A 26,883-nucleotide genomic window follows, 5' to 3' on the forward strand; every position below is an offset into this window, starting at 1 on the left:
ACCCCGTATTTTTAAGCTGTGTCCTCTCGTTCGGCACTCACCCATCAGTGGAAATATGTTTCCTACTGCCAGAGTGTCCAATCCTTTCATAATCTTATACGTCTCAATCAGATCCCCTCTCAGTCTTCGAAACTCAAGGGTATACAAGCCCAGTCGCTTCAGTCTTTCAGTGTAACGCAAACACTTCTGAGGTCTCGAGTTTTCAGGTATGACCTTTACACTGGGGAAACCTATTCCCTAAATAAAAAGCAAAAGCACTGCGGATGTTGTAAATCAGAAACAAAAACAGAAGTTGCTGGGAAAGCTCAGCAGGATTGGCAGCATGTGTGAAGAGAAATCAGAGTTAACGTTTTGGGTCTGGTGACCCTTCCTCAGTTCTGAACCTGAACGTTAACTCTGATTTCTCTCCACAGATGCTGCCAGACCTGTTGAACTTTTCCAGCAACTCCTGTTTTTGAAACCTACCTTCCAATGTTTCTGAACTAACTTTTTCTCCAGGCGAGACTATTTCATACACGAGTCAGTGTTTCTGCAAACTGAAAACCATATGCTATAGGATTTTTACTCCTTAAACATACATTTTCCTGATCTTCGCAAACATTTAGCAAGCTAATACTTTTCAATGTTTACTCTGTCTGCTTGTAAAACTCTCCCAATGCAAACAATTCCTCATTATCACTCAGGGGCAATTCCCACATTCTCACCATTTCCGAAGCAAGTCACTTTTTTTCTGGCATTCTTGTTTGAATTCATGATGACTATCTCATTGCTGGCTGGACTTTAGTTTTGTTCATCTGCACAAGCAGGAATCACACGCCCTGGACAAAGTCCCGTTGAGGCCACCTTGCCATGGCAGACCCAATCTAAAAGCAATGAGGCACCTTGCCTGCCTCAGGTCAGATCTTCAATTCAATCAGGTTTCCATCACCAAGAAAGATCTGAAACCTCTCCATTAATGGCAGTGCAACTCAGAGCTGCAAATGCTAATGGCAATGCACTGAGATCTTCACCATCAGGATGAAGGAGGAAATCTAATGTGCTTCAGGATATAATGAATTCTTATTCACACTTTTTTTTAATGGGCATGCAGCCAAAATACGACAGCAGACGTATATTTTGTAGCTTTTTGGGGAAGGAAACCCTGGGTCATCACATCTGATTAGTTGTCAAGGGATCTTCAAAAGGATGATCTTGAAAGAGAGAAGTTGCAAAGAAAACTGAACTGTAATCTTCTGGGAGTTACAGCAGATCGTAAACTTGGTAGGAGGAGAAGTAACAATCTAGGCTGGAGACAAGAATACTCAAGAACAGGGCTTAAAGGCCAATTGAATGCTGTTCTGTGTCTACTAGTGGAAGACGTTTACCTGGTGAACTGAAGTGCTGTGCATGCCAGTGAGCTGAGGTACTTATGTGTACTAGCTTGAAGCAATAATGTGCTGTGAAGTGGTAGAATAGCCTACTAATCATCCCTGCAATGTGAGTAAAGAGTTCTTTTTCTTTTAATGCTTAAGCCAAGTAACCAACAAACCAGTCAAATGGAAATAGGAAAAAACAACTTAAACTTAACCTGTATCACAAAGCTAGTCCCTTTTTTTCCTAAAAGCTGTTCCTTGGCTCAAGGAGACTCTGTCCTTGATTTTTTTCTGAAGAGCAATAAACCAGGCCGGGCTCAGATCGGTCTGGTTTGGTACAGAGATCAAAAGGATTTTGAGTGGCCTATTGTTTATATGTAAACAGATGAGACTTCAGGCCAAAGAGGTCATATTTTAGAAGTAACCTGTAATGATGAAAGGGAAGTGGTCAGCTCTTTATCTGAACTGAGCTGAGCAGTTTTTAATTCAGTCTTGAGGAGGCTTGAACTGGGATGCTCAAAAGGGAGCTGTGTGAAAACTCTCTCTTTTCTGCCTCTCAACTTCAACCTGTAAGTGTGTGCTCCACTCATACTTTTGAAGGAAGCTTGCTTTTCGGGACTATTGTGTATATTCAGAACAACATAATTAAGACTAATTGGATAGGTTGAGTTCTGTAGGGGTTCTTTATTCTGTTCTTTGTGTTTCAATGTGTAACTTTGTGGATAAATTTTGTCTGTTTTAATATCTAGTGGTCAACCTAGCTAACTCACTCCGGGTAATTATGACTGTACACTTACTGAAACAAATTTCAATGTTATGATCTGTGGCTGCCGGCTTAAGAATGTCTTGAGTGGTCTGGCCTAGTCCATAACATTTGCAAAGTCAAGAAACATGACTTCTCCCATGTCAATGTTCCACTCTTTATTCTTGATAGAGGACTCATGGATGTAAATCAGAATTAGGTTTTATTGTCATGTGTGCTCAAGTACAGGAGTACAGTGAAAAGTGTACAATGTTGCCAATCTCTGCGCTGTCCTGGGTACAAAGATACCGAGGTACAAAACCTTAGGCACAAAGTAGAAGAAGAAAGACATTGCAGTTTTTCTTAGTATGAAGTAAAAAAATGATGAAAGAAAGCTAAAAGTTCAGTGTTATACTCTTCTTTAGTCACTGGCCTGCAGATGCTCAATGCAGAATTTCCCTATGAGGGGTCGCTCTCCCCACAAGGGCTCAATCTCTCCTCCGCGGTGGGCTTGATCTCTCACCCGTGCTGGGTTCGATTTCCTCTGTTTTACCATTGTGCCGCCCACTGCCAGACCACCCCCCCAACTCCCAATCCCCGGGCTTGCCAGCCACTGACCACTCCAGACCTCAACAATGCTGGAATGCCGCTGATTGTTGGACCCCCCACCTGGTTCAACCAGCCGCCTCATTTGTGAGGGCCCATGTCCCGCTCCAGACCACAATCGCTGTCACACTCTGGACCGTGACACCATCGCCTCCACAACTGAGCTCTCTCCAGAAGTTAAGTTTTAAAAAAAGTTAAAAACTAAAAAAAAGAGAAAGGGAGAAAAGAAAAATGAAAAATGGACAGAGTGGACAAGCCCCAGTCTCAGGGACCAGAAGCCATCGACTCTACTGCCACCATCTTGCTACAGCAGATACTGATGCATATACAATCTAGTCTGCTATAATGTGTATTTCTTCAACGCAAATTGGCTTTAACATGATTGAATAATTTAAAAACTGTTATTTGTAGAAAGTAAACTTTTCTTACCTCTATTGGCTGTAACATGATTCCGGCCCCATTAGTTTAAATAGTGCAGCTATTGCGCGATTTTCTTGTAATGCAAGATTGCACAAGAATGGAACTAAAGCGTTACATCAGAATGAACTGTGTCTGTTAACTTTTATCTGTTTTAGAATCATTTCTGATTTCTAATCTGTGTGTATAAATGTTTCATAAACTCACACTTTTGTTAACTTAAAAAGTCTGGTTAAATTAGTTCTTTGAAATATATAAATTTGTTCGGTATGGGAGAAAACTCTCCACAGCTGAGGGGATCTTTCATAAAGTAACATTGCTGTGTTCGTTCAAAGGAGTGGGTGAAAAAAAGAAGGTGCCAGGTCACTCCTCCTCATCCAGGAGGTTGACCACTTGGAATCTTAAGGAACTTGGGATCCTCATTCAGGATCATGTTTCATCTTGGATTCCTGGAAGGGATGAGGGTGGTGGCTGAGTGGTCAGGAGTGATGTGTGGGTAAAGGGCAGTGGGTAACTTTCTGCAGCTCCTCCACTTGCCCGGGTCCCTCAAACAGGAATTGAGTGCTTGTGAATGAGGACAAAAAGGATCAAAATATTAGATACTTTGCTTCAGAACCGACCAGAGAATATGAGAGAAATATCAATAAAGGGAGAAATCAAAAATTATATATAGGCAGTTAAGATAGAAGTGAGGGAGATAATTCTAAACGAATGAAATAGAAAGAGGATAAATCCCTGGTCTGCATGGATTACATCCATGTCTATCACAATAAATCAATGATAAGATAGCAAAGGCACAAGTACGTTATGAGAACAAATTAGCAAAGGAAAAATCGCCATTAAATTTCACCCACTAACTGTCTCAGCCCACAAATGCTACCAGACCTGCTGTGTGTTTTCAACATTTTCTGTTTTCATTTCAGAGCTGCACAGCTTTCCCAGTGTTTGAGCACTAGCAGCAGTGACTAACAATCTTGGAGAGGTATACATCCTCATTAATTTGAGTGCTGAACTCGCAAAGCATGCCAATCTACTGCTCTACTGTACTGCATTTTGACTGGAAGCTCTGAGTTAACAACTTCACTCAAAATGTAATTCTTGCACCATCCAAGAATAAGCAACATTTTATGCTTCGGTTTTGCATCCGAGAAACAAACAGCACTTCACCCCACCCTTCCAAGAATACAGTAGTCCCCCCGTACCCACAAGGATACACGCCAAGCCCTACCGTAGATGCCCGAAACCGCGGATAGTAGCGATCCCATTCTTTTAAATGGGAAATTTACCTTTCCGGCAGCCCCAGTGCCTGGTTCTGGAATGTTCTATGTAATGTGTTCAGGCTGCGGTAAACAGCGGGTAACTAAAAGCGAAGTAACCGGACCCACGGATACAGGGGTTGCCCTGTATCCCTTTTCTATGTGCTAAATCCCAGAAATGACAAACCTAACTGCTATCAGTCTGACAGTACAGGAACAGTAAACATTCCCAGCCTCAGTCCTTTAACCCAGGAGCAATATAGTATTTCCTTCCTGCATCACACTTTTCAAGATCAATGTCCTGGGACCCATTCATTTCAGCTCAGGAGTATGACCTTCGAATTCAGATATGGAGCTGGACTTACAGCAAGCGCAGAAGCCTGAGGACTGCATCAGAAATAGGAGAGCTTCTCATAAACTCAATTCTTGCCAGTCAACCAACTAGCAGCCTCTATAGTTTATATACTACCATAGAACATAGAACATTACAGCGCAGTACAGGCCCTTCGGCCCTCGATGTTGCGCCGACCTGTCATACCAATCTGAAGCCCATCTAACCTACACTATCCCATGTATGCCCAAATACTTGTCCAATTTAGCACATACCCTCAGCTATGTCCAAGAATCAATAATTGTTCAAGGGGATGTGCTGATTGTGAATTCTGCTCCAGTAAAAAAATTCAAATTATGATTCTCAGATCTTCTACCATTCTCTAACTCGACAAAACATGGGCTTTTCATGATTGCAATGTGATTTTTCGCGTTTTAATCAAGAGATCTGCAGTTCTACATCTCCCCGTTATGCATAGTTCCATATCTTAATTGTTTAGATGACACAAAGCCAAAACGTATACTGTTGTTTCAGTAGCTCCATTTCTCTGAGACGGTTGTGTAACTTTGAAACTCTGCCTCAGAAGGTGGTAGAGATAGGGGTCATTGAATATTTTGAAGACAGAGGTGAATAAACTTTTTTAAGGCAGGGAAATCAATGATTATTGATGTACAGCAGTTGAGAATGTAGAATTCAAAACACAAACAAATCAGCTTTGGCCTTGAAATAGAATCCATCCACTGCAGATAGAGGCCACTTTAGCCCATCAAATCCGCACTGATCCTCTCAAGAGCATCCTACGCTATCCCAGTAACCCTGCATTTCCCATGGCTAATCCACCTAACCTACACATCCCTGAACACTACTGACCATTTAGCATGGTCAATCCATCTAACCTGCACATCTCTGGACCGTGAGAGGGAAGCGGAGCACCCGCAGGAAACAGGAAGAATGTGCAAACTCCACACAGACGGTCACCCAAGGCAGGAATCAAACCCTGGTCCCTGGCGCTGTGAGACAGCAGTCAGCCACCATGCAGCGCCTTATTGAACGTTGGAGCAGGCTCGAGGGACAGAAAGGTCCACCTCCTGCTCCTAGTTTGTGTGTTGAAATACATCTTTATCGATCAGGTCATAGAGGATCCTCTTGCAATAGCTTCTCCTCTCACTTCGACATCATTGCCCCCAGAAACCCTGAAGAATCTGAGCTTTGTTCCCTCCTGGTTCTTATTAACATCAGCAGTGACATAATCTTAACATATAGCATGAATTGGCTGTCCACCTTTCGGCTCAGTGGTTAGCACTGCTGCCTCACAGAACCAGGAACCTGGGTTTGATTCAAGCCTTGGGCTACTGTCTCTGCGGAGTTTGCACAATTTTCCCTGTGCCTGCGTGGGTTTCTTCCGGGTGCTCTGGTTTTCTCCCCCAGTCCAAAGATGTGCAGGTCAGGTGGATTGGCCATACTAAATTGTCTGTAATTTGGCTAAGTTAGGTGGTTTAGCAATGGTAAGTGTGGTGTTAAGAGATGTGGTGGGGGGAGCTGGGTCTGGGTGGGATGCTCTCCTGAGGGTCGGTGCCCACTTGATGGGCTGAATTCTGTCCTCTCTCACTATAGGGATTCTATGATTTTTATTCTCCTCTCCAAGGCAAAGGGGGCACATACACAAAGCAGTTGTCCAGCAGCCTCTGCCATCTCACCCATACCACCCTGTTTAACAGTTGATTATTGAACTTAAACATTGTTAATTAGAGACAAGAAGCTGAAGCTTTTCACCTTGCACTCATCAGAACTCGGATTTGAAAACAAAATAGGGCATAAGAAGACAGTGCTGATTTGTTGGGCCTTCATTAGAACATACAGAGGAGGCACGGTGGCTCAGTAGTTAACACTGTTGCCTCACAGTGCCAGGGATCCGAGTTTGATTCTTACCTCAGGCGACTGTCTGTGCGAAGTTTGCACATTCTCTCCATGCCTGTGTGGGTTTCCTTCGGGTGCTCTGGCTTCCTCCCACAATACAAAGATGTGCAGGTTCGGTGAATTGGCCATGCTAAATTACCCATAGTGTTCAGAGAGGTGTAGGTTAGGTGCATTAGTCAGGGGTAAAATGTAGAAAATGAGTCTGGGTGGGTCACTCTTTGGAGGATTGGTGTGGACCTGTTGGGCTGAAGGGCTGTCTCCACACTGTAGGGATTCTATGGTCAGGCTGTGGCCATGGAGATGAACCAATGATTATCTTCATAACCTTTTTTTCTTGAAAAAGGTGCAACATAAGTATAATTCCTTTTGCCTACATGAAACATGACTGTGTATTTTTGTATTTAACTTCTAACAAACACAAATGCATCATCCTACAGGCCTGACATTATCTGGTTTCCAGTGTAACTATTACCATAGTGCAAACTATTTGATAAATGATTTCCAATAGCAGAATCATATCTAATGGATGGGCTAACTTAGCACGTTCCTGATGAAGGGCCTATGCCAGAAACATCTACTTTCCTGCGCCTTGGATGCTGCCTGACCTGCTGTGCTTTTCCAGCGCCACATGTTTTGACTCTGATCTCCAACATCTGCAGTCCTCACTTTCTCCTAACTTAGCACAAATGGCCTGCCTTCCATCCCTGGCATTACACAGTCACTGGAACTCACGTATCACATTGTTCACCTGTGTGGTGGAAAATAACACCACTTTTTGGCTTGACAGCAGCTTCCTGTTAGTGAAAGAATAAACACTCATGGATTTACTGCACAATAACAGTGTGAGACAGCTAGTTTCACCTGTTGTTCACATTTTTGAGACACCTTCCCTTCTAGGGTGTTCTGAGGTGGATTGGACACTGCTCAGGGCTAATGGCGTTGCATGTAGGCCTTTTCTGAGAAAGGAATTCCTTCTGCTAAAATGGTGCTCTCTGTGCAACTCCCATCATCTCTGGAATAAGGACTATCTGCCCAGCAAAAAAAGTCCAAGCCATTGAATTTATCTGGTTGTTCAGTCAAGTTTATGGTCAATATTGACAACTGGGATGTTGACAGTGGAGATTCAGCAATGGCATTACTGTGGAAGGTCAAGGAGTGATGGTTAGATTTTTTGCTTGGGGACATGATTATTGCCTGGCACCAGTGTATTGCATATTTTGTCACACAAAACCTGGATGTCATTCAGTCTTTGCTGCGTGTGGACACAAACTGCTTCAATGTCAGAGGAGTTATGAATTGTATGGAATGCTAAGAAAGCACGGTGACCAACACCACCAGCTGAACAGTCTGTGAGGAGTCACCAAGGGGAAGAATTCCTCTCCCTCTTATTATTTAACAGCCAATTGGATATTATTAGGCTGGAGGCAGGGCTTTCCCACACTTTAGAGACAGGAAGGTCCATCCCGTAGAATGCATATCCAATCGAAGGCTGACACTTCTCAATGTATTGGTACCTCTCCCCAGAGAGAAGTGGATATTGTAGTTGGGCGCTGAGGAGGGGAGATTGTTGTGCATGTTAGGAAAATATAGAGTATTGGTTCATGGATATTTTGGATTAACTGCAATTTGTCAAGGCTTCCTGATGCCACACTTCGTCAAATACTGCCTTTTGTCAATGATAGTCACTCTCAACTCACTTCAGAAATTCAGCTTTTTTAACTGTGGTTGGACCCAGGCTAATGAGGTCTGGAGTTGGATAGTACTGGCAGAAACAAACTGAGCGTTGGTGAGCAAGTGCCACTTGATAGGACAGTTAATGAAGCATAGAACTCAAAACTGTCCAGCACAGGAACAGGCCCTTCAGCCAACCATGTCTATGCCAACTATCATTCTGAACTAAACCCAATTACCTGCACATAGTCCATAACCCTCTAGTCCCTGCTAATTCATGTGTGCATCTAAATGACTCTAGAACTTTGCTAAAACATCTGCTTCTACTATCTCCCACAGCAGCGTGTCCCTGTAACCTACCACCCTCTGTGTATAAAACTTTCCTCCTCTCACCCTGAAACTATGCCCTCTAGTATTTGACATTTCCACCCTGGGAAAAAGACTCTAACTGCCCACTCTAAACATGCCCCTCATAATTTTATAAACTTCTATCAGGTCACTCCCTCAGCCTCTGACACGCTAACGAAAACAATCGAAGTTTGTCCAGCCTCTCCTTATAGCTAACACCAGGCAATATCCCAATAAACCGCTTTTGAACCCTTTCCATAGCTTCCATATCTTTCCTATAGTATGGTGACCAGAAATGTATACAATCCTCCAAATGGCCTGATTAAAGTCCTAATACAGCTTTGTTTTATTCATTTGTAGGACATGGGCTTTGCTGGTTGGCTAGCATTTATTGTCTGTCCCTAGCTGCCCTTGAGAATATGACTTGCCAACATTTACACTCAATACCCCAGACAATAAAGGCAAACATTTACCACCTGATCCAGTTGTGTTGTCACAAGGAAGAGCTGGTCTTTCGCCCCAAATTCCCTCTGTATATCAATGCTCCAAAGGATCCTGCCATTTATTGTACATTTCCCTCTGGCATTTACTTTCCAAAACGCATCACTCCATACTTGTCCAGATTAAAATCTTTCACTTTTCTAATGTTTAAGAGAAGACCGATTGGAGAAACAGGGTTGGGTGGTGGTGGTGGTGGTTGTGTTGCGGGGGTGGGGGTGTGTGGGTGGTGTGGAATGTCTGGCCTGGATTCAGCCTGCGTTTTGTAAATCTTTTTGAACATCATATCCAGCAGATAGGAGACAGAAGACAAGAAGAGGGACGAAATAAGGGAGACACTATAACAAAACCGAGATAAAGAAAGATAGAGAGAACTGAGCATGCATGAAAGAGCCACTGTTAAGTGTAACCATCAGACTTTGTCTCTTCTTGACTCTCCATAGTCTGTCAGAGAGTCATAGAGATGTACAGCATGGAAACAGACTGTTCAGTCCAACCCGTCCATGCCGACCAGGTATCCCAACCCAATCTAGTCCCACTTGCCAGCACCCAGCCCATATCTCTCCAAACCCTTCCTATTCATATACCCATCCAAATGCCTCTTAAATGTTGCAATTGTACCAGCCTCCCCCACTTCCTCTGGCAGCTCATTCCATACACGTACCACCCACTGTGTGAAATCGTTGCCCCTTAGATCTCTTTTATATCTTCCCCCTCTCACCCTAAACCTATGCCCTCTAGTTCTGGACTCCCTGACCCTAAGGAAAAGACTTTGTCTACACCACTGGTCACAGGCCTCCAGTCTGAAAAACAACCCTCCACTATCACCCTCTGACTTCTACTTTTGAGCCAGTTCTGTATCCAAATGGCTAGTTCTCCCTGTATTCCGTGAGATCTAACCTTGCTAATCAGTCTCCCATGGGGAACCTTGTCGAATGCCTTACTGAAGTCCATATAGGTCACATCTACCACTCTGCCCTCATCAATCATCTTTGTTACTTCTTCAAAAAACTCAATCAAGTTTGTGAGACATGATTTCCCACGCACAAAGCCATGTTGACTATCTCTAATCAGTCCTTGCCTTTCCAAATACATGTACATCCTGTTCCTCAGGATTCCCTCCAACAACTTGCCCACCACTGAGGTCAGGCTCACTGGTCTATAGTTCCCTGGCTTGTCCTTACCACCTTTCTTAAACAGTAGCACCACATTCGCCAACCTCCAGTCTTCCGGCACCTCACCTGTGACTATCAATGATACAAATATCTCAGCAAGAGGCCCAGAAATCACTTCTCTAGCCTCCCAAAGATTTCTAGGGTACACCTGGTTTTTAGATTAGATTCCCTATAGTGTGGAAACAGGCCCTTCGGCCCAACTAGTCCACACCGACCCTCCGAAGAGTAACCCACCCAGACCCATTCCCCCTAACTAATGCACCTAACTCTACGGGCAATTTAGTATGACCAATTCACCTATACTGCACATCTTTGGACTATGGGAGGAAACCGGAGCACCCGGAGGAAACCCACGCAGACATGGGGAGACTGTGCAAACTCCACACAGACAGTCGCCCAAGGCTGGAATAGAACCCGGGCCCCAGGCGCTGTGAGGCAGCAGTGCTAACCACCGAGCCACCGTGCCGCCCCCGATCAGGTCCTGGGGATTTATCCACCTTTACCCGTTTCAAGACATCCAGCACTTCCTCCTCTGTAATATGGACATTTTGCAAGAGGTCACCACGTATTTCCCTACAGTCTATATCTTTCATATCCTTTTCCACAGTAAATACTGATACAAAATACTTATTTAGTATCTCCCCCATTTTCTGCGGCTCCACACAAAGGCCGCCTTGCTGATTTTTGAGGGGCCCTATTCTCTCCCTAGTTACCCTTTTGTCCTTAATGTATTTGTAAAAACCCTTTGGATTCTCCTTAATTCTATTTGCCAAAGCTATCACACATCCCCTTTTGGCCCTCCTGATTTCCCTCTTTAGTATATTCCTACTTCCTTTATACTCTTCTAAGGATTCACTTGATCTATCCTGTCTATACCTGACATATGCTTCCTTCTTTTTCTTAACCAAACCCTCCACAAGGCACAAGTCAGGAGTGTGATGGAATACTTTCCACTTGCCTGGATGAGTGTAGTCCCAACAGCACACAAGGAAATTGACACTATGCAGGACAAAGCAGCTCGCTTGTTTGGCACCCAACCACCAACTTTGACATTCACTCGCTGCACCATTGATACACAGTAACAGCAGTGTATACCAACTACAAGATATACCGCATCAACTTATATAGCTCCCTTAAATGGCACCTTCCAATCCCATGACCTCTACCATCTAAGGGCAACAGGTATTTGGAAACACCAGGATTCCCTTCCAAGCCACACACCATCCTGGCCACACCATTGTTCCTGGGTCAACTTCCTGGAATTCTCTCCCTAACAATACTATCAGTGTACCTATATCAAATGGACATCAACTGTTCAAGGAGACAGCTCACCACCTCCTGATTGAGGGCAATTAGGGACAATAATACAAGCAATAAATACTAGCCCAGACAACAGTATCCATGTCCAGTCAATATATTCAGAAAAACAGAAAGGGAAAAGATTAGAAGTGGGAACAAATGTATAAGGATCCATCTAAAGAGAGCGTGTAATAAACTGATGTGAAGAAATTTTCAAAAGTAGTGTGAGAGAACTGAAAATATATCTGTCAACATTTAAATCCATGAAGTAAAAGGACAGTTTAATGTTTCCCATGCACTTTACTTTTAGCAATGGATCTGATGACTGGGGGAAACAGGGAGACAAGAGAAAAGAAAAAGAGTGAAAATTAACATGAAGCTCAGACAGGCTAGAATGGTACAGAGATACTCCGGGCCCAACAGAGAGGCAAAACAGGAGAGGAGATTATTGTGAGCAGCAGAAATTCTCAGTGGTTTTAATCTAATGCTATTTTTGTTGAAAATTCTCATGGTTTGTCAGAAAGGGACAATAATGGGCTTCCTGACTGTTGATACAATAGGTTGGATAACTATCTCAACCTTTCTTCAAAGACAGCTACAACTGAATCTTGTAGCTGTCACATCAAAGGTCAACCGTCACCGTGGCAACAGTCCTCAGGGACTGTCATCAACTCAGCTTGGAAAAATGGCAATTCTTGCATAAATCCATCAACCCATGCTCTAGATACTTGTGCACGGCTTTGGTGGGGGATGGTGCCAACCTGGTAAAGCAGATCTCCATTTTGACAAACCACAGGAAAAAAAACAGAGCTGTCATTTTGGGTGCTGCACGTCTGCAGTCAAATTCCACTTTGAAAGATTAAGGGAACTAAACTGGAACTTTACGAGGTACCGTTGCATTAGGACCTTCATCCACTGACCTCATGGATTAGATTACTTTACAGTGTGGAAACAGGCGCTTCGGCCCAACAAGTCCACACCGACCCGCCGAAGTGCAACCCACCCATTCCCCTACATTTACCCCTTACCTAACACTACGGACAATTTAGCATGGCCAATTCACCTACCTGCACATCTTTGGACTAGATTAGATTAGATTACAGTGTGGAAACAGGCCCTTCGGCCCAACAAGTCCTCACCGACCCGCCGAAGCGAAACCCACCCATACCCCTACATTTACCCCTTACCTAACACTACGGGCAATTTAGTATGGCCAATTCACCTAACCTGCACATCTTTGGACTGTGGGAGGAAACCGGAGCACCCGGAGGAAACCCACGCAGACACGGGGAGAACGTGCAAACTCCACACAGTCAGTCGCCTGAGTCGGGAATTGAACCCGGGTCTCTGGCGCTGCGAGGCAGCAGTGCTAACCACTGTGCCACCGTGCCGCCCTCATGTGGGACTGTGGGAGGAAACTGGAGCACCCGGAGGAAACCCACGCAGACATGGGGAGAATGTGCAAACTCCACACAGTCAGTCACCTGAGGCGGGAATTGAACCCAGGTCTCTGGCGCTGTGAGGCAGCAGTGCTAACCACTGTGCCACCGTGCAGCCCATGGGTAATGAAAGCCTCCAGTAGCAAAGGAAGGATTACATTGTTTGGAGAAACTGCCTCTCAGAATGGTAACAGCACAGATATAATGCCATTTAGCCCAGCATGCCTGTGCTGGCTCTGAAGGAGCAGTTCATCTCATCTCATGCCTCTCAACTTTGCCCAGTGTGATGCAGTGGGAAAACAGAGGATTGGGAAGCTTACAAAAACAAACAGACAGCAACAAAAAAAAAATAAGGATGATGGCGATTAAATATGAGATTAAGCTAGCCAGTAATGTAAACAAAGACTGTAAGAGTTTCTTTCGATATATAAAGGGCAAAAGAGTGGCAAAAGTGGACATTGGGCCGCTGGAAAATGATACTGGAGGGATAGTAGCGGGGAACAAGGAAATGGCTGAGGCACTGAATGACTACTTCGCATCAGTCTTCATGGTGGAAGACATGAGTAATATTCCAAAGATTCAAGAGAGTGAGGGGGCAGAGCTGAGTATGATGGCCATCACCAAGGAGATGGTGCAAGAAAATCTAAATGGCCTGAAGGTGGATACATCACCTGGACCAGATGGATTACACACTAGAGTTCTAAGGGAGATAGCTGAAGAGATAGTGGAGGGGTTATTGGTGATCTTTCAGGAATCATTAGAATCAGGGAGGATTCCACAGGACCGGAAAATCCTGTGGCACCCCTGTTTAAAAAGAGAGTAATGCAAAAAATGGAAAATTACAGACCTATTAGCCTAACCTCAGTGGTGGGTATCCATTGCAAAGGATGAGATTTCTGAATATAGTAAAATGGGGCAGAGTCAGCATAGTTTCATCAAGGGAAGGTCATGCCTGAGAAATCTGCTAGAATTCTTTGAGCAAGTAACGAGCAGGTTAGATCAAGGAGCGCTAATGAATGTTATCGACCTGGACTTCAAGAAGGCCTTTGACAAGGTATCACACAGGAGGCTGCTGGGTAAGATAAGGGCCCATGGTGTTAGAGGCAAGGTGATAGCATGGCTAGAAGCTTGGCCATCTGGCAGAAAGCAGAGAGTGGGATAAAACGGTCCTTCTCGGCAGTTGTGTTCCGCAAGAGTCAGTTGAGACCACAAGTTTTCACTTTATACATTAACATTCTAGATGAAGAAACTGAGGGCATTCTGGCTAAATTTGCAGATGATACAAAGATAGGTAGAGGGGCAAGTAGCATTGAGGAGGTGGGGAGGCTGCAGAAGGATTTGGACAGGTTAGGAGAGTAGGCAAAGAAGTGGCAGACGGAGTACAATGTGAGAAAGTGTGAAGTGATGCACTTTGATAGGAAGAATAGAGACATGGACTATTTTCTAAGTGGAGAGAAAATTCTGAAGTCTGAAGTCTGAAGTGCAAAGTGACTTGGGAGTTCTCATCTAGGATTCTCTCAAGGTAAACTTGCAGGTTGAGTCAGTGGTTAAGAAGGCAAATGATATTATGGCATTTATTTTGAAAGCACTTATATATAAAAGCAGGAATGTACTTCTGAGGCTCTATAAAGCTTTGGTCAGACCACATTTGGAGTATTGTGCCCTGTTTTGGGCCCCATATCTCAGGAAGGATGTATTGGTCCTGGAGTGTGTTCAGAGGAGATTCACGAGAGTGGCCCCAGGAATGAGAAGCTTAACATATGAGGAACATTTGAGGACTCTGGGTTTACATTTGGAGTTTAGAAGGATGTTTGTAATTGAAACATAAAAAATATTGAATCGCTTGGACATAATAGATGCTGAGAAGATGTTTCCATTGGTAGGAGAGACTACGAACCGAGGGCATAGGCTAAGAGTAAAGGGAAGGCCTTTTAGAGTGGAGATAATGAGAAACCTCTTCAGCCACAGAGTGGTGAATCTATGGAATTCATTACCACAGAAGGCTGTGGAGGCCAGGTCATTGGGTATATTTAAGACTGAAATAGATAGATTCTTGAGTATCAAGGGGATCAAGCGTTACGAGGAAAAAGTGAGAGAATGGGGTTGAGAAACCTATCAGCCATGATTAAATGGCAGAGCAGACTTAGTAGGCTGATTGGCCTAATTTCTGCTTCTCTGTCTTATGATCTTATGATCTACTTTTTGTATTTTCAGGTAACATTCCAATTCTCCCTTAAGAGCCTCAATTGAACCTGTTTCTATCATATACTCAGTCAGTACATTCCAGAATGTGACCATCCACTGAATAATCTAAGTTTTCTTCATGTTTCATGTCGGTTCTTGTCCTGTTACCTTAATCTTCACTGCACCCTCTCCACTCCCTTCAATTCCTTCCTAATGCATGACATCCAGACTCAGCGACAAATGTCTGTTTGCCCAAACCTGCGCTTTATACAAATTTAACATAACTTCCTTACTTTCTCTGCCCTCTTTAAGTTGTCTAGGGTACCATAAGCTTTATTAACTGTTCTCTCAACCTGTCCTGTAACCTTCAATGATTTATGCACATACGTAGCTCAGGCTCCCTTGTTTCTGCATCTGGTTTCAACGTCTTCCATCTTCTTCCTACCAAAATGTGAATCACTTTACATTTCTTTGCATTAAAGTTGATTTGCCATATCTCCACCCACTCAAAAACCAATTCTTCATGCTCTACACTATGGTCGGCACAGTTCATAATACTTTCAAATGTTGCATAATCTACACATTTTGAAATTGTTCTCTGTACACTAAGATCTCAGTTACTTGCATATACCAGGAAGCATGTATCCAAACACCAAATCCCAGGGAACTTTGCTATAAAGCTTCTTTATCCATAGATCACTATTATCTGTGTCCTATCACTCAGTCAACTGCATACCCATGTTATTACTGAGCTTTATATCATGAGCTCTAACTTTGTTCAGATCTCTGTTTTGCAGCACTTTCGCAAATCCCTTTAAGAAGTCACTACACACAGTATTATGTTGATCAACCCTCTCTGCTGTGTCATTAAAACATTTAAGCAGGTTAGATAAGCATAATTTTCAGTTAACAAATTCTTGCTTGCTTTCTTTAATTAGTCCTCACTTGCCTGAATGATTATTAACTTTGTCACATATTAGTGTTTCTAGAAGCTTCCCTGATATGACCCACAGACTGGCTTGTAGTTACTGAGCTCATTACACTTGTTATTGAACAATGTAGCATTTGTAACTCTCCAGTCCCCATCCAATCTTCGATATTTTTCTCATCAAGCGATTCAGAGATGTCATTACACACTTCTGGAATAGGGTAGACTTGAACCTGGTTCTCCTGGCTCAAAGGTAGGGTCGCTACCACAGTGCCAAACCGGCCCTCCCCATCCAATACTAAAGTAGATTGAAAATTGATGGCCAGTGTTTCTAAAATTTCCCGTCTCACTTCCCTCATTAGTCTTGGATCCATTTCATTCTATCCTAGTCCTTGGCAACTTTAAAGTCTATCAAATCATGCAGCTGAGTCAGGACCACTGTAGGAGTAATGCATACAGGCAGGGGCTATTGCTGACGATGCACAGAGTTGTTCAGAATGGAATGGAAAACAGACTCTTTGGTTCAACTTGTCATTGTTGACCAGATATCCTAAATTAATTTGGTCCCATTTACCAGCACCCAACCCAAATCTCTCCAAACCATTCCTATTCATCTACCCATCTAGATGCCTTTTAAATGTTTTAATTGTACCAGTCTCCACCACTTCCTCTGGCAGCTGATATTTTATATATGTCTTTACTAAGGATGAAGATACTGTAGAGATCTCAATGAAAGAAGGAATAGCTCAGACTGCAGAAGTTCTTAAAATTGATAAGAACACATGATTTAGATTAGATTAGATTCCCTACAGTATGGAGACACGCCCTTCGGGCCAACAAGTCCACACCGACCCTCCGAAGAGTAACCCACCCAGACCCATTCCCCTACCTTATATTTACCCCTGACTAATGCACCTAACACTATGGGGCAATTTAGCATGGCCAATTCACCTGACCTGCACATCTTTGGACTGTGGGAGGAAACCAGAGCACCTGGAGGAAACCCACGCAGACACGGGGAGAATATGCAAACTCCACACAAACAGTCACTTGAGACGGGAATCGAACCAGGACCACTGCTGCCTCACAGTGGAATGGCAGTCTTCAGAGGGTCAGTGTGAACATGTTGGGTCGAAGGGCCTGCTTCTATACTGTAGGGAATCTAATCTAATCTAATCTAAATCATTTGTTCTTATCAATTTTAAAAACTTCTGCAGTCTGAGCTATTTCTTCTTTCATTGAGATCTGTACAGTATCTTCATCCTTAGTAAAGACGTACATAAAATATCAGCTGCCAGAGGAAGTGGTGGAGGCTGGTACAACTAAAATATTTAAAAGGCATCTGGATGGGTAGATGAATAGGAATGGTTTGGAGGGATATGGGCCGGGTGCTGGTAAATGGGACAAAATTAATTTAGGATATCCGGTTGACAAGGACGAATTGAACCGAAGGGTCTGTTTTCCATGCTGAACAACTCTGTGACTTCTCAGCAACAACTCTGCTTCTGTGCACAAATCCTACAGTGGTCCTGAATCAGCTCCATGTCTCCTTTTACTGTTTATATATCTTTCCTTTTATGTTTGTTGCCAGTCTCTTTTCCAGCCCTCACTTTGCTTCCCTTATTTGTTGTTATGATTTCCCACTGAACCTTTGGTATCTGGCTTAACTCTTGACTTCACTATACAACTGACATCGTGAGTAAACCACGCACTTTTTCCTCTTCAGATTATTTTCCATCACTTTTGTTATCCAAGGAATTCTGGAATTGCTTCTGGTATGTGTTCAGAACAGTGAAGAAGGAAGGATTGAATAGATGAAAAGTACAATGAAAATAGTATGACAGAGAGATAGAGAGAGAAAGAGAAGAAGTATTAGGGTCACCTGTTATTATCGGTGTGGAGGGCGGAGGTCATGTGGTGGTGAGGGATGAGGGCAGTGATGGTGACAGAAATGTGAAATTGAAGATAGAAATGGCATGGCTGTATTTGTAGTTTTCTCAGTTGCAGTGTCCAGGGCCAGTGTTTGGAATCTTGGTTTTCCGCTGAGTCATCAAAATGTACAATCAATGTGCTGAGTCATGTGGCTGAACTTCATGCTCCGTGCCAACAGATAATGGGAAAGAGGTCTGGAGTCAACTGGCACTCTCAAAGCTGCTTTTCTGTTCTGACACTATCGCTGCTGCAATAAAATGTAAGAGTCCTTTTGTGACAGGAATAAGTCACTATGACCAATCGACCAGTTCCTGTTTTTAATTGACCAGAGAACTCACTCAATGCCATGGTTCAAACCGAGATTAACACATTCTAACCAGAGCTCAGTGAAGAGTTACACAGCAATGACAGAGAAGCTCCCGCAATTAAGAGAGCAGGAAGTTCAGTCGAGGCAGTATCAGTAAAGATGGGAAATTCTAGGCCTCCCACTTCAAAAGACAATGCTGAGACCTCTATTGGAAATGGAGGCATTTAGACTTTGGATGTGGAACTACTGGACACACGTAGAAAGCAACCCCACAGTCAATTAGCCTCAAATCAATGAAACTGGGTGCATTTTAAAGAGGAGGGGTAATTGCTTGTCAATATTGTAACTGCATTTATCAGATTAGCCATTTGGAAGACATATTACAAGATGCTCAGTAGCAGCAAGTACTTGCAGTCAGAAGTTCATCAGATCATAAACTGAAGGGAGTGAGGGCGCAGCAGCTGATGGGGTTGGTTCAGAGCAGTTGACAGGAGAATTACGTTCCAGTAGAAGCTAATTGGGGTCACAAAGCAGCAGCCGCTCAAGGGCTGTTACCATCTGGATTTCTCTCTGAACTCATAGTGACCAGTTGGCTGCTCACCATGTTTTCCTATAGTGTATATCCTCAAGCTAAAGGGATGAATAGGATTAATTAAATGAAACGTAATCACAACATAACACAAAAACACAAGAGGTTATCGGAACACAATGCATAAACAGTAGTTGTATACCATATCTGCTGAAATATTGTTTGGGCTACAACGTTGAGGCATGTAGGTTGAGAAATGCCTCAGGATCATATCCTTCTTTACTCTTCTTTGGCCAAAGCAAGAAGTTTGACTGCCAGTTGTTCTTCATCAGTTATGTACTGTTTCATTACGATTGATCCTTTCTTTAACTGAATTTCTGACAAATAGGTCAGTCTGTTATAACATGCATTTCATCAACATGAACTTGCTGTAATGCAATTGATGAGTTGGAGATGCTGTTTCTAAAGTACAAACTTTTAAAACATGTGTTGGCCGTAACGTGATTACATCGCCAACACTTTAAGCACTGTTTCTGAAGCATGATTTTTCTATAATACAGGGTTGCACAAGAAAGCAACTATTGTGTTACAGAAGAACTGACTGTAATGTCAAAGGTGTGTTAATCCATGCTTCCCTTTTTTTTGCAGACTTTTGTATAAACATGCCATGTAGGAACTCGTATTGAATTCTAAGATTTTTCTTTTGCTTTTGGCTTCTCATTTTCTGTTGCTATCTGTTGCATTGCTTTGAAAGTTTCAGGTCAGGCACTTACCCCCAAATAGAGTGAGTTGTAACTTTGTGTTTTTCTTTAGCATCGCACCTTTCTCAAGAGACAAGATGACTGAACCAGATTTCAGTTGTAAGCAGGCAAGGCTCTTCTAAAGTGTTTAACTTTTTCAGCGTTTTTTTTTCTTTTTTTTTGTTCTTAGAGTGCTTTCTTTTTGCTAGGAGAAATCCTTTCAACATCTTTTTAAACTACCATTTTTATTATATTGGAACTGCCACGGGTCTCAAATTGCCTTTTTATTTAAATAGAGAGACAGATAGATAGCATAATCTCTGCACTTCAGTACAGGTTTGTAGCGTTCAGTTTGTTTGTAGTATTTTCATCTTGGTTGTAGTTGTAACTTCAGCTCTGAACTCAGGCAGATTGATGGATGACGATTAGGAAAAGACTTTTCACAACTGTCATGTTGCTGTTACCTTTTTAACGAATAGTGTCACCAACTATCATGACTAGTTTTCAGTGGGTCATATACTTCAGCCATGGCACAGTTTGTGGTTTTGGATGTAGGTTTGCTCACTGAGTGGAAGGTTCATTTCCAGACATTTCGTCACCCTACTAGGTAACAACTTCAGTGGGCCTCAGGCGAAGCACTGCTGATAATATCTGCTTTCTATTTATATGTTTGGGTTTATTTGGGTTGGTGATGTCATTTCCTGTCGTGTTCTCAAAACTCACTAAGTTTGTGGTTTTCTCTATATTAGCCCCATAACTTTAACCATTGATAGTTTAATTCTTGTTGAGTCCAATATTCTGAAGTTTATTTACAACACAACAATATCACAGAGTTATAGTGATGTTAGTTTACGTTAGACAAATATAACTAATTGACGACATAGTCCATACAGATAGGACTAAAGCCAAGCTGAGTATCTTAATACTTGCATAACATATGTTGAGACATATAGCTGTTTTAAAAGTACAAGTCTATCTGGTCTGGAATCTATGCCTCCATATACATATTGCACAAGGGGTAAGGTGGTAGGGAATATTTCTAGCGAGTTAGTAGTCATGGTGACTCCTAGTACAGCTCATCAAAGCCTTAGTATGTGTTCCTGTACTTCCTATGACTTGGCATGTGCACATAAAAACATAAAAGACAGATTTTGGCAAACAGTTACCATAGGAAGTCCATAGAAAATCCAAACTCCCACCGTGGTCTGATCAATGGAATGGGATTTAAACATTCAAATGAGATGATTTCAATGATCATATGGGTATCTTAACTGTAGAACGAGGAGTGTGACACCTGGAAAAAGTGGCTCTCAAAGCTATTGGTGTGGAAAGAGATGCCATAACCAGCCCCACATTTCAGCTACATCCAACTAACCCTAACTGGCTTTACTCTGTCCATCTAACAGGAACACAGACAGAACATTTCCCACAGGAATCACAAAAACTGGCTGATCCCACTGTATGATAAGGTGTGGGAAGTGAATGGCAGCCACTGTGGAGGATACACAGCAGTAGATGCTCGACAATGGGAGGTGATAACAGTTGATAGCGATCAGGAGATAACAACAGAAGCCGAGTGGGAGTGACTACAATTGGCTGCTGAGAAACAGCTGGCCCACTATGTCCAGAATTCCACAGGCAGAAAAATGGCACTTTCTGTCACCTGATTCATTCATAACAGCCTCAGTTCTGTTGTGTAAGGTAGCTCCCTGTTCCTGCCTGCACCTCGCCAATGATTGATTATCAGCAGTGCCACCGAGAGCTGATTACTGCTGCAACCAGGGAACGAGTCATGTCACCTGGCAGAGATCTCAATCCATCTGAGAGAGATTTATTTCATGTGAGATGCAATTTGTGTAGCCTAAATAAAATTCCACTCATCACAAGTGCTTCAAAAGTCACCCCATAACTGACCCACTGCTTCGTTTCCACACACATCAGATTGGGACGGTCTTATACTGACTGAGTTAGTTACAAAAGGTCTGAAGTTTACAAAATTATCAGAGACCTAGTAGAGGTTTTCAAAGTTATGGGAAACATGGATAGAATGGAATAGTCAGAGTCTTTTTCCCAGGCAAGAAACGTCAATTAATAGGGGACACAGGTTTGAGGTAAAAGGAGAAAGTTTAAAGGAGATGTGAGAGGCAAGTCTTCTTTACACAAAGGGTGATAAGTGCATGGAATGTGTTGCCAGAGGAAGTGATAGAAGCAGATACAGTAGTAATATTTAAAAGACATGTTGACAGATGCACGAATAGGCAGGAAATAATGGAAAGGGACCACGTAGAGGAAAAAGGCATTTAATTCATAAAGTCGTCATGTGTCAGCTCAGGCTGGGTGGGCCGAAAGGCCTGTTCCTGTACTGTACTGTTCTCTGACTTACAGCTTTGTGACTTGTGCACCGATTCCTTCATTTGATTACAGTTTCACAGAGTGTGCTCCTGCATTGAATGAATGTGAGATGCTTCACAACAATCTGGGAAAATGATGGACGGGTACAAGGCTAATTGGTTCATTCGGCATGTCACATATCTTCACTGTGCAAGGTGAGCAGCAGGACCTCCATTACCCTCACCATGATTTGAAAGGAGATGAGAGATTGATACCCACAAAAGCGGATAGTGAAATTTGAATTCAATTCATGAAGTCTGGAAGTAAATTTGGTCTAAGGGTGATCATTGTTGCAAAAACCCAGCTGGTACAGTAATGCTCTTTAGGAACATCTTCAGAGAATTTGATTCACTCCATATGATACCAAGAAATAGCTGGAGGCACTGGACACTGAAAAAGCTACAGGCTTAACAATATCTCAGCAACTGTATTGAAGATTTGTGCACCATTAACTTGCTGCATCCCAAGCCACATTGTTTCACTACAGATGTACCATTAGCATCAACACAGCAATGAGGAAAATTGCCGGGTATGTTTGGTTCGCAAAAAGCTCATTACTGCCACATCTGTCTACTTGATCATCAGCACAGTGATAGAAAGGGACATCTACATCACTGTCAAGCAGCCACTTATTCACCACTGATTGGCATGCTGGGATGCCAATCAGAAAGATTTTACCCATGTTTGACCTGACGAAGGGAGACTCCATGGGATCTGATGCCTATGTGGAGCACTATTAGGGTATCTCCCTCCCGAATTTATAGCACTGTGGTGCCCCCTCTATTTGCTCTGTCCAGTCAATGTCTGGGACACTTGATGAAATTTTCATTTCTGATGCCAAGTGTGGAAGTGGGTGGAAAAGGGGGTTTGATCTTCTGCAGATTGTCCTGCATGATTACATTCTTCTCAGCTCAGTAGGTATTGGTGAGTCAGTAAAAAGGCAAATTGTAACAGTAGGTGGACAGGAAGTTCTGCCCCGGCTCCACTGGGACTTTCCAGGGTCCACCATTTATCCGCTATATTTATATCACTCTCTGCAATAGGAGCACCACCTCACCTCTGCTCTTCGCCCTCATCCATCCCTGGAGATGCCTAAGACTAAGCACAAAGCAAAGCCACACCATACCAATAAGGCAGGACTTATGCAGTTAATCATGGAATCCCTTCAGCCATTCGGCCCATCAGGTCCATACGGACCATCTGAAGAGCATCCCTGCCCCATCACCCTGCATTTCCATGGCTTGTCCAATGAGCCTGCACATCCCTGGACACTATGAGCAACTTAGCATGGCCAATCCACTTAACCTGCACATCTTTGGACAGTGGGAGGAAACCAGAGCACCCAGAGGAAACCCACGCAGACACGGGGAGAATGTGCAAACTCCACACAGACAGTTGCCTGAGGGTTGAACTGAACTCAGGTCCCTAGCACTGTGAGACAGCAGTGTTAACCACTGAGCCACCATGCCACCCCTACAGAACAACAGGTCCTGGGGAAAGTTGCCAAACAAAGAGATCTAGGGATGTAGGTGCATAGTTCCTTGAAAGCGGAGTCACAGGCAGACAGGCTGGTGAAAAAGATGTTTGGCATGCATGCCTTCATTGGCCGGTACATTGTATAGAAGTTGGGATGTCATGTTGCCACTACAAATAACATTGGTGAGGCCACTTTCAGAATACTGCATTTAATTCTGTCTATCAGCTATAGGAAGGATATTGTTAAACTTGAGAGGGTGCAGAAAGAATTTGCAAGGATGTTGTCAGGATTAGAGGATTTGAACGATAGGAGAGGCTAGGAGAAAGTGAGGTCTGCAGATGCTGGTGATCAGAGTTGAGAGTGTGTTGCTGGAAAAGCACAGCAGGTCTGGCAGCATCCGAGAAGCAGAAGAATGACGTTTCGGGCCAGAGCCCTTCATCAGGAATGAAGCCCTTCCTGACAAAGAGCTATAGGAGAGGCTGAATAGGCTGTGGATTTCCCTGGACTGTCTGAAGCTGAGGGGTGACCTTATGGATGTGCATAAAATCATGAAGGGTGTGGATAAGGTGAATAGTCAAGGTCTTGTTCTCAAGATAGGGGAATCCAAAACTAGTGGGCATAAGTTTAAGATGAGAGGGGAAAGATTAAAGAGGAACCTAAGGGGCAATTGTTTCATTCAGAGGGTAGTGCATGTATGGAACGAGCTGCCAGAGGAAGTGATGGAGGCTGGTACAATTACAACACTTAAAAGGCACCTGGATGGGGACATGAATAGGAAGGGTTTAGAGGGATAGAGGACAAATGCTGATAAATAGGACTCAATCAGTTTACGATATCTGGTCAGTACGGATGAGTTGGACTGAAGGTTCTGTTTCTGTGCTGCATAACTCTGTGATTCTGTGACCTCCTGAAGGTTGTCCGGGAGACAAGGGAAGTTCTGTTCCCTGTGAGTGGCAACAAAATGCCACCTCAGCTGGCGAAGTCAGCCTGGACAGAGGTGGGTGAGGAAGTTAGTGCCCACGGGGCAGTTCAAGAGAACCTGGTTCCAGTGCCACAAGAAGATAATTGACCAGCTGCACTCTGCCAGGGTCTGTGCCAGTATCTACTGAGTGTGAATCAACATTGTAAGACTAGCACTGCAGAGGATGTTCACACTCAAGACTGGGCATTAGGCATCTCCTTCAGAATCCTGTCATGGGAAGTCAATGTCTGTCATTATATTGCAGCTATCAATATTGCAGTACAGACCCCTCACAGGTTCTGTCTCTCATACACCTGTCAGGGTTCCCACTTAAACGATAAAAGGAGCTACAACATTCAGCAGCTCATGCACAATCAGCTGACTGTTCTCTCATCACAACCAGGAGAAAATATGCATCAAACAGCTTCTCACCAGGGACATGACCACAAAATGTGGCCTTTTGAGTTCAGCCCCACTTCCCTGCCCTGGTTAGATTTGGTCACTGCCAGTGCTACTACTTCACTTAAGCAGGCTTCACCCCCAACACTCAGGGTTTTAACAACAAGTCAGCCTGTGTATGACTGTGATGGCGCATGAGCTGATCCACAGGGAGAGGCTTCACCTCAAACAGTATATGCATTTGCTCCAAAAAAAGACCTTTTTTTCCCCCACCGGGAGCCACGTTAATGAGGTTGTTTGTACTCAATGGAGCTCGGAGGGAGCTGTCTACACTGCCCTGTACATGCCCCATGGATTCAGCTGGGCCCGTGAACACACATGTTCCTATTTCTGGCAAATACAATTGCATCCTTGAACGCAATTCTAGAGGGCTGAAGTGCTAGTGAGTATTCATGACATGCTTAATAACACAAAACCCAATCACCCAAGAACTTAATAACAAATGTTTAACTCTACGTCGGGAAACTGAAATTTTCCCGCCTGCCAATTACAGTTCCTTGTCCGTCCCTATAAAAGCACCGACTGGCCCAGAAAGCCTCATCCATTGTCTATCAGGTTTGACTCCGTGAGTATGTTTATGTCAGGCTGTCACTTGACTCACGTCTTGACAGCAATCCCATTTTTTGCACTAACATGTTCATAAATAGGCCTTTGCGGGGTCAACAAGGTAGTGTTGCCCACAGTTGTTTCTGATGCCTCGGTCAATCCACCCAGTTTCATTCTATTTTTCTAGTTCATTGTAGTTTGATACAACTGAATGGATTATTTGGCCATTTCAGAGGACAACTCAGAGTTACCCTCATTGCTGAGTGTCTGGAGTCACATGTCAGCCAGACTGTGTAAGAAGGACAGATTTCCTTCCCAAAGGGGCCTTTGTCAGCCAGTATTCCAGCTGTGGTCTGACTGGCACCTTGTCTGACTAGCAAGACCTCCCCATTATTTTACTCCATTCCCTTTGAACTCCCGATGAACTCCCATGGTGGTTTTGTAATTTATGCATGAGGACCTCTAAATCCTTCTGTGCTGTAGCTTTCTGCTGTCTTTCTTCATTTAAATAATATTCAGTTCCTCTATTCTTCCTGCCAAAGTGCATAACTTCACATTTACCCACATGACATGCCATCTGGCAAGCTTTTCGCTTAACATGTCTATATCCCTCTGTAGCCCATGTGTGAGATCCTACACCCACCACATCCACCTTCCTACCTATTTTTGTGTCAATAGACAATAGACAATAGGTGCAGGAGTAGGCCATTCAGCCCTTCGAGCCTGCACTGCCATTCAATATAATCATGGCTGATCATTCCTAATCAGTATCCTGTTCCTGCCTTATCTCCATAACCCTTGATTCCACTATCTTTGAGAGCTCTATCCAACTCTTTCTTAAATGAATCCAGAGAGTGGGCCTCCACTGCCCTCTGGGGCAGAGCATTCCACACAGCCACCACTCTCTGGGTGAAGAAGTTTCTCCTCATCTCTGTCCTAAATGGTCTACCCTGTATTTTTAAGCTGTGTCCTCTGGTTCGGCACTCACCCATCAGCGGAAACATGTTTCCTGCCTCCAGAGTGTCCAATCCTTTAATAATCTTATATGTCTCAATCAGATCCCCTCTCAGTCTTCTAAACTCAAGGTTATACAAGCCCAGTCGCTTCAGTCTTTCAGTGTAAGGTAATCCTGCCATTCCAGGAATTGACCTCGTGAACCTACGCTGCACTCCCTCAATAGCCAGAATGTCTTTTCTCAAATTTGGAGACCAGAACTGCACACAGTACTCCAGGTGTGGTCTCACCAGGGCCCTGTATAGTTGCAGAAGAACCTCTTTGCTTCTATACTCAATTCCTCTCGTTATGAAGGCCAGCATGCTATTAGCCTTCTTCACTACCTGCTGTACCTGCATGCTTGCCTTCATTGACTGGTGTACAA

The 26,883-nt window shown here is 43.5% G+C and overlaps 1 long non-coding RNA gene across 1 annotated transcript in view; it reads left to right on the forward strand.

Annotated features, from left to right (window-relative positions):
* The window catches only part of LOC148148356 (uncharacterized), a 54,314-nt gene that overhangs the window by 8,373 nt on the left and 19,058 nt on the right, over positions 1–26,883 (forward strand). The window lies entirely within an intron of this gene.

The sequence above is a fragment of the Chiloscyllium plagiosum genome, unplaced genomic scaffold (assembly GCF_037043375.1).
Source record: "Chiloscyllium plagiosum isolate Xiang-an unplaced genomic scaffold, Cpla_swu_hap1 HiC_scaffold_13, whole genome shotgun sequence".
Classification (NCBI taxonomy): Eukaryota; Metazoa; Chordata; class Chondrichthyes; order Orectolobiformes; family Hemiscylliidae; genus Chiloscyllium; species Chiloscyllium plagiosum.